Source organism: Corvus brachyrhynchos, unplaced genomic scaffold (genome assembly GCF_000691975.1).
Source record: "Corvus brachyrhynchos isolate BGI_N302 unplaced genomic scaffold, ASM69197v1 scaffold126, whole genome shotgun sequence".
In the NCBI taxonomy this organism is placed as follows: domain Eukaryota; kingdom Metazoa; phylum Chordata; class Aves; order Passeriformes; family Corvidae; genus Corvus; species Corvus brachyrhynchos.
In genome coordinates this window covers 9,232,087-9,240,969 of record NW_008239283.1, presented here as the reverse complement: position 1 = coordinate 9,240,969, position 8,883 = coordinate 9,232,087, and positions in this window count along the sequence as shown.

The following is an 8,883-nucleotide window of genomic DNA, read 5'->3' as shown; positions in this document are numbered from 1 at the left end:
GTCACTGTGAAGTACTACTGTTAGCAAGTAAAATCTTAAGATTTTAGTGTCTAGCTCCACTGGGGCTAGCTACATGTTAGCTAGCCAGCACACCATCACAAGAACTGCCCAACTTGGTAGAAGAAAGTGGTTGCCAAGTTATATTTTTTTCTATTCACTGGGGAAAATTATTAAATGAACAAATATATCCCAATTTAATTTTTAAATAAACCTTCTTAAGGGATGAACTGAAAGATAATTATGGCTTGGCACACCTATGTTGTTTTATTTTTCTCCCACCCAACACTGGAAAGACAGAAAGCTTTTCTTAGTGATTCATGAATTGAGGCAAGAATGGGAAATTGTAATCTCTGGTTGGATTCCTGGCTAGCACTGGCCATGGGCTTCCTCTTGCTGACCCTGCACATGACCAAGCAGGCTTTGGCCTCGCCCCACTTTGAGCTAGGTCTAGGCCAGATGACCTTTGAAGATTCCTCCCACACTAAATTATTTTATGAGCCTATGAGTTTATAGCCTTTGTCACAATCACAGGTTGACGTCAATCACACTTTCTGGCAAGATGGTGAAACCTGACATTAAGGCTGGGAGCAAGTTTCATCCACACTGCCAGTTTTCAAGGGTAATTATTTCATTGAATGCAAAATCACCAGCCTGTAATTGACTTAATTGCATCCTTCTACAGTTCCCACCAATGCCAAGCACTGCACAACCAGCACTGGGCTGGCAATTCCTTGAACACTCACAGGTGAGCCCCGCTGGGAGGGATCAGCACAGTTTACAGCTGAAGGTGATACTGCTGGCTAGCTATACCAAGACTTTGGCTCTACGATCTGGGTACAGAAAATTACTTGCCTGTGTGACCATTTTTATCCCCTGGATAGCTTAGACAAGATGATTTTTGCTCTGAATTGCTCAGGATTTGTCTCATTTACACAACCAGATAGGCAAAACCTCAAGTCACTCAGACCCTTAAGGAACACAGCAGAAAGAGCAGATGGAGCACCGCTCACTAAAAACAGAGCATCACTACATGTTCCCATCACAGAACTTCTCCAAACTCTGCCATTAGCTTAGTTCCCAGTTCTTTAACAGCAAAGCTTTGTATCACAGCTGGCATGGACCATGTACTGCCAGCCTCTAGTGAAATGAGAGAGAAGACCAGAGAAGTGGGGAAAATACTGTCAGGGTGGGGAAAGCAGCAGGGATTTTCATGCTGTGAGACCTGGTACAGACCTCTTAAGGACCTTTACTGCAGCTTTCAGTACTTAAAGGATAAACATTTTAGCAAGGCTTATTGCAATGGGACAAGGGGTAATGGTTTTAAACTAAAAGAGGGTCAATTTATATTAGATATAAGGAAGAGGTTTTTTACAAGGAGGGTGGTAAGACACTGGAACAGGCTGCCCGGGGAGGTGATGGAAGCCCGTTCCAGGAAACATTCAAGGTCAGGTTGGATACATCTCTGAGCAACCTGATTTATGTGAAGATGTCCCTGCTCACAGGAGGGGGGTTGGAGTAGATAACATTTAAAGGTCCCTTCCAATCAAACAATTTCATGATTCAATAATAAAGTCCAGCAAGAAGCACAGTGCACACAAGCTGTTAACAACACGCAAGTTCAGGCTCTTCAGCCACTCACCCGAGATGAATCCCCTACTCCCACCCCAGCACTGCCTCTCCTACAGCCACTGAGGAAGGGAATGATTTGGTTTATAAAGCCAGGTCGACTGACCAGGTGCAAGGAGGGTTCCTTGTCTCTGAGCTAGTAAGGCTGATCCCACCATGGGCCAATCTGGGAAACTAAAACTCCCAGGAACACTTGCTGGCTCATCTGCACCTCCCAGGATATCCTCCCAGCTTTGGGAGAAAGAGAATTTCTAGCCCTGGCTTCCTCGTAAGATCTCCCAAAAAGTCAAATGGTTAGGTAAAAAAGTGTCATTCTTAATTAAGGGCCCTCAATTTCTTCCTCAGCACTTACTAACAGAAGGCTTCCTTACCCTCCACCCACCTGGCACCCCGCTGAAGGTGTGTCTTGGGGTGACCTTATGATGTGTATCCCCTATTGCTCTATGCCCAGAAATTAATCTTGTGCCTTTCTGTGCCTTTAAACTGAGCCTGAGAGGGGGGAGAGACAAAACCGAGAGAACTTTTCAAAGCAGTTGTTCAGGGACACACATACACACTCCTCTGCATCCTGCTGCAGCAGCAAGAGCAGGGGAAGCACCTTTCTTGCCTTTCAGCCAGTTTCAGCTCCTTTTCTAGGGAGGGAGATGGAGAGTTGAACTTTGTTTTCCTGGGACTTTGGTTTTTCCCTTCTTCTCTTCTGGACTGTTTCAACATCAGAACAGATTGGGAGAATTTTCCACCAAGGTCCCCGAGGTGGGCCCACACTGACCCAGCTCCAAGGAGGAGGAGAGAGACCACATCTACAGAAGGACGCTGAAGTCTTCCCAGGTTTCTCTCCACAGCAAGAGGTTTTATTATTTAGCATTATTATCCTTTTCCTGTGTGTTTGTTTAATAGTTTTTTATCTCCTTCACTTTCCTCAGAGGAAAATGTCTTTTTTCCCAAACCTGGTGGGGGAGGGCTGGTTGTAACCTGCCTTCTATCATAGGATATTTTCCTCCAAATTTGTCCAAACCAGCACAAGCTGACAAGCAAAACACCTGAAAAAGGAGCCCGGTAGTGTGGCTTTGACACTCTTGGTGGGATGGGGTTTAGTGTCTCAACAGACACTGCAGACAACAGACATGTGGCTGAGTGATACTATGGTGTTTAAGTTCTTACCATTCTTCCAGTGCTTAGTGGGTGCATAACGCATAATTTCTTTTCTAAATTTAGGTGCCTTATATTTATTCCCTTATTCAACCTGAAATCACCTCCACACGAATTAGTTTAACCAAGATTGGTGACAACCAGTCAGGAATGTACCAGGAATGGATGGTTTGGGGTTTTCTGGGTTCCACAATACTGCAATGACACGAGGATTTCATCTTATAAGCAAGTGTCAGGCTAGTTCTTCTCCATAGCCCCTAAGCCCTGACAAACACATAAATTTCTTTGGCCCAGGTTCTCAGTTCAGGCTCCTCATACTGCTCTTTGCACCACTGGGGCTCAGGTGCTTTGCTCTAAAATGTAACTTTAAGGACATTTTCACAGAGAGAGACTAAGAGAGTCATCACCTGTGGGCATGGGAGCCTGAAAGGTAACAGATTAACACCACTTGGTGATGTTCATGAGAGAGAAAAAACTGTTTCACTGTTTTAAAGTGGGAGTCTCCAAGAATCCACAGGCTCATTTTCGCAATTACTTTGCTCGTGTAGCTGGCCAGCAGGTGACCACAATCATCACCACAATTAGATTGAAAATGCAACTGTTTGAGAATTGAAAACTGCAAAGCCATCGGCAGGGACTGGAAGAACCAAAAGGGAACCAAAGCTTTAGAAAAAAAGAAGAATGTGTCTCCTTTTTTTTCCCTAGTAATCACTTCAATAATGACCAAATTTATCCCCATGTTTTCATTTGGGGATACATGTCTTTCCTTGTTTCTTTCAAGCCATGCATGTGACAGTAAATAACTATGGCTGCTGGAGAAACAAGAGCTGTGGCCTCATGGGCTCTGCTGTGAAACGAGGTAAATCTGATGGGAAAGGGAAACTGTGGGCGGCTCTGGAATAATTTTGTCTGGGACAATGTCTTTGTCCTCAGGACAGCTGTGCAGCAGCACGCACTTGGCTCAGCGTATGTGGCCTCCATGCCTTTGTGCTGGGTTTCCTTTCTGGGATGCTCTGGCCATGCACCCTCAGCCACAATTTCCTACCTGCCCTGAGTCATGTGTTCATCTTCTTACTTAACTTTCCCCTTATTTTACTACCACAGGTTACACTATTAAGATCATGGAGATCTTAATCCCCAAAGTGGTGCCAACCCATCCAGGAACTCTTTCTTCTGGGAGATACTAGGCTTTGAAAATATTTTCAAGGAGGAATTCCTCTCAGCATTGCACCTTTTTTTTAAGTCTATCCAACATAATATTTCTAGCATGTCTCCTCTCTAAAGCATAGTCTTCAGCATTTAAATTTTCACCGTTGGAAAAATTATTTCTCAGTGCACTAATGTGCTCAGCTAATTTTGGATTCTTGCTAATCAAACTTTTTTTCCAGCTGCATCATACTTGCTTATTACTTAATATCAGATAAATCAGAACTGAGGCTTTTCTAGACAGCAAAATGGATAGTGGCACTGTTTGCAACAGACAAAAATAGAAGATTTAGGATGGGATAGGATGGGACAGCCCTGCCTCCCTGGACCACACATCTCTGGGGAGCAGGGGAGACAACACTTGGCTGAAGCTCCAGTTTTATCAGGACAACCATCCTCTGCTGTAATATTCCAAAAAACCCCCTCAACAATTTAATTTATTGCAGTGTCAAATCTTTCCTACTCAGGTAAGCCTGGAAGCATTTAGCTTCTTCACAGAAAGAGTATGACAGGTGTTATTTCTTTGCCAGGTCCATAGTTGTGACTAATCTAATTAACTGAGAGACTGCATTGTTTTGTGAATTAGAAAATTAATTTTAAAATGTTTACTTGCTGTTGAGGATTTAGATGAGAGTATGCCAATGCTTTGACTAAACAGCTCCAGTCCTAGGTCTTGTTTTTCCTCACTCATTAAAAGCTCTTAAGAGCTCCTGTTCAGTCCTACAGTTGCTGCTAACTTCTGGGTCTGTTCTGAGGTTGTTTACATGTGTCTCCCATAGAAATTAAATTGTGCAGCATCACCACTTTCCCTGTCCTTGAACCCTCTTTATTAGGTAAAAATCTTCCCAGTGCTCCTTTCTGCATTGACCAACCCCTGCCAGCACATGGGTCAAGCTTACAGAAGAAGAGGGATAATGTTGTGTATAGTTTGGTGGGAACTATCCATACACGTGATACTCCCCTGGCACTCCCACTTCGCAGTGAGTGGGATTCACCCTCTGCTCCCAAAAGCCCCAGGGATGGCCCCTGCAGCTGGCAGGGCTCATACAGCCACCAAGTCACCAAGCACTTGCTGCCAGTAACCCCCCCAAACTTAGCACCCTCCGGACAGCCCTGGAGAACTCAAATGCCAGCCTTGAACCCTCAAGAGCCTACCAGCATGTGCCCTCATGGCACAACCCACACAGATCCCTGGCTGCAGCCTGGAAGTGGATTTGAACCTACACTGAAGCCATGTTAAACCCAGCAGCCCTGTGGGGCACAATGGCGCCTGACCATGCACGGAGCAGTTGACTACAGTATCAGGCCTCAGATGGCTGAATTTCTGCCTCCAGAGGAATTTTAAGCTAATAGAAACTGGGGTAGATGGTCCCTTTCCTCTTCTCAGGGATGCCTGAGTGACCAGGAGGGAAAAATACTAAATTCTCATCTACCTTTATCTAGGAGCAGTGTCTGTGCCCTTGTACTTTGCATATGAACAGATATATATACAGGCCCAAGCTGCACTTTCTTATTTTGTGATTAAAGTACTTCTTCAGCACAGGAAAGGAGCTGAAACTGCTTATGAGATGAATTCAGATTAAGGAGCACCCTTCCACTGGTTGTACATCCATCCATACTTTGCCTTGAGATGAAGTTTGGCTGCTGGAAGATACTATCTCCAAACTGGGCTCCACCTTCTCCAACTGGAAAATGACACTGAACGAACATCTGCTCATTTCCTGACTACGGAAGTTACTAGATCTATGGTTTAAACCTTAGAGGATACTGGAGTTCTTCCAGCCAAACCACTGTGAATGCTTCACATCCAAACCTCACTGCCACCATGTGTCTCACAGCTGCTTAATGGGACAGAGCATTGCTCTGAGGGACTCTGCTCATCTCTGATGTCAGTGAGGACCAGGCTCTGAACCACTGTGCCTTCTGAGCACTGCAAGACCAAAGCCAGCTGCCATCTGACACAGCTGGTGCCTGCAGGAAAGCATATGCCCATTGTCACAGCCTCTCCAAGAACGAGGCATTTCTCCTGGTGCCTTGACCTGGATTAAACACGAACTGGTCACTGCATTGTGCTGTGGGGAAATGAAGACAGTCCCAACACGAAGAAAATGCTGCAGGACATTTGGCTGCAGCTGACATTCTCTGGCCAGCACTTTGCAAACTCTGCTCTTCCCCTCACCCTGAGAGGGCACCCAGCCCCTTGCAGCTGCACACTGAGCAGCAGCTGATGCCAAGGCTCTCCTGTGCCCAACCGCACCAAATAAACAGAGACCAAACCCGTGCTTCTTACAAACAGATTTATTTGCATTTTGACTGGAGCACAGATTCTAGATACGGATTTCTTCTGCACAACAGTACAAGAGCCAGTGCAAAATATGTTTTTTTTATTTATTCATGTACAAAAAAACCCAAAAACCAACATAGGAAAAGACGAAGAGTGTGGCAGTATTTACTTACAACTGGTACGCCTCAGCCTCCCATCGACCCACCTCCACTCACCCTTGCCCATCACGCCAACTTTGTGGCCAGCACTGCCTGCCTCTAACAGCTGCACTGTCAGTGAAGAGAGCTAACTCCCCTTTGAAAGATAAACACTCACCCCAAGCAAACCGGGACAACAGCAGGCTACTTTAAAAAGTTGGGTACACCATCTGGTCACCAATGCATACCCCGCCAGGGAGCAAAATTTTGAGGGAATGGCAAAAAAAAAAAAAAAGGTACAAATCAAAAATGCACAAAAAATTAGGCACTAGCTTAACCCTTTTGTTAGAGAGAGCCAAGGATGTTAGATATACCTCCAGTCTGCCTTCTCCTATTCACCCACAGTAGTGATGATGAAAGCGAAACACTCCCCACTCTGAGTACCCTGTGCTGTCAAACATTATAATCTTAAGAAAGTATTTCTATGACTAGCATAAAGTTAAACCATTTCATAACTGTAAGAGAAAGAGAAGCTACAGTCTGAATACAAGCATTTCTTTGAGAAGTCAAAAAACCCCAACAGACACAGACAAAAAAACCTGTTTCAGTCATTCACCAGATGATTGTTAGAATTACAGCCAATGCTTAAGCAATACAACATTGAGCTAGGAAAAGTCATCATACGGTTGTTCTGCTTATGGAGTAGCCTTACTGGTTCACAACACATTGGGCAATCTATTCTCTGTTACTCTAACTAATTTTCAGAAGCTGCAATGTAGAACTGCAGTGTCAGTGAAAGAATATGCTCATCTTCACCAAGGCCTGGGATTTATATCGCAAATTCATCAAAAATTCATCAAATCTACATCATTCCAATGTACCGTGTCCAAATCACCTAGTTGCTACTATGGACTTTTACATTTCTACCCAAGGAATGGCTGGGTTTTGAAGCTTGATCAACCAGAGTCTTTTACATTGAACTGCAACTAAACAAAGCAGAGTACCAGTCAAAACCAAAGAACACATGTACTCAGCACAAATATGTGTTGATACAGTACAGTATGTATGTGGATATATATGTATATATATGCATATATATGTTTATGTTACATTATAAGGAGAGTGCCATTCAGGGCTTCTCAAATGCAAGAATCCTTTTACCACCTCCAAGTCTTGAAACTTCAGCCCATCAAATTTCACACTAAGACAATGAGAACTCCAGTATTTTCCATATTGAAGGATCATTTCTATTTTAGCCAGTTAACCATGCAGGGCCAGTAGAAAGAACAGGAGCTTTAATTTTAATAGCACCGGTCCTGCTACCCCAGTCAGATGGCCAAATTTTTATCACCAGATCATTTGCCCTCTCCCTGCCCTGCAGTTGTGTATCATGGGCATTACTGTGAGTTTTCAGGACATCACCAAAGTCGTATTAACTGATCTGTATCATTTTACTCAGTTGATAGAGAAAATGCCACAATTTAGGAAATTTCAAACAGACAGTACAGATCTGACAAGAAGTCAAGTTTATACTTTGCAGTATTGGCTGGAGTCACATTGGTATTAATCACACAATGATTCTGCCTTTTCATCCCCAGCAAGCCCACTTTTACTCATAGTGGCTGTCATCATACATACAACTGAAAAGCTGGACAGTTTGGGAAACCATGTTACTCACTGTTATCCTAAGCTCCAGTCCTTATAAAGTTCTGCTGTACAAATTTCACATATAGCTGAAAAAAGTCTCATTTAAATCACTTTGAGGAGGTTTTCTTACTTTTTAAAAAGCAAGAGCAACAACAACAACAACAAAGTAAAAATAAGTCTAACAGGCACTTAAGAACAAAGCAAATGCTATTTAGATGAGTGGGAGCTACTCACCTCCCTTGCCTTTAGTCTATCTAGATTTTAGGTATCTATCCCAGACTAAACACTTGTGCTTCCTCCAGTCTTGAGGAAACAAAAGCTTCCTTCTGGAGGCTGCCACTTCCACAAACAGGTCAAACAAGTCCCTCCACGGATGGCAGATCCAAGGAGAGTCAAGAATTACCTGGTGACATTACACAGGTGAGACAAGTCTGTCTTTCTCTCTTTGCCCCTTTCTCAAGGGCAGCAGTGGAGGGGAAGTGCTGATCTCTCTCTGGTGACCAGTGACAGGATGCGAGGGAATGGAACAAAGCTGAATCAGGGCAATTTCAGACTGGACACTGGAGAAGGGTTCTTCACTGGGAGGGTGGTCACTGGGACAGGCTCCCCTGGGATGCTCTGGCTGACACTCATGACACTCTTAGTCACAGGGATCAGTTTTAGGTATTCCTATAAAGACCAGGGCATTGGACTCAGTGATCCTTATGGGTCCCTTTCAACTCGAGATAGTCTATGATTCTAAGCTGAAGTAACTCAGCAGTCTCCTGGACCCCAAACCAGCTGTGCTGTGTCTTCATGGGTGTGTGTTACTTAACCACAAACCTCCAAATTCCT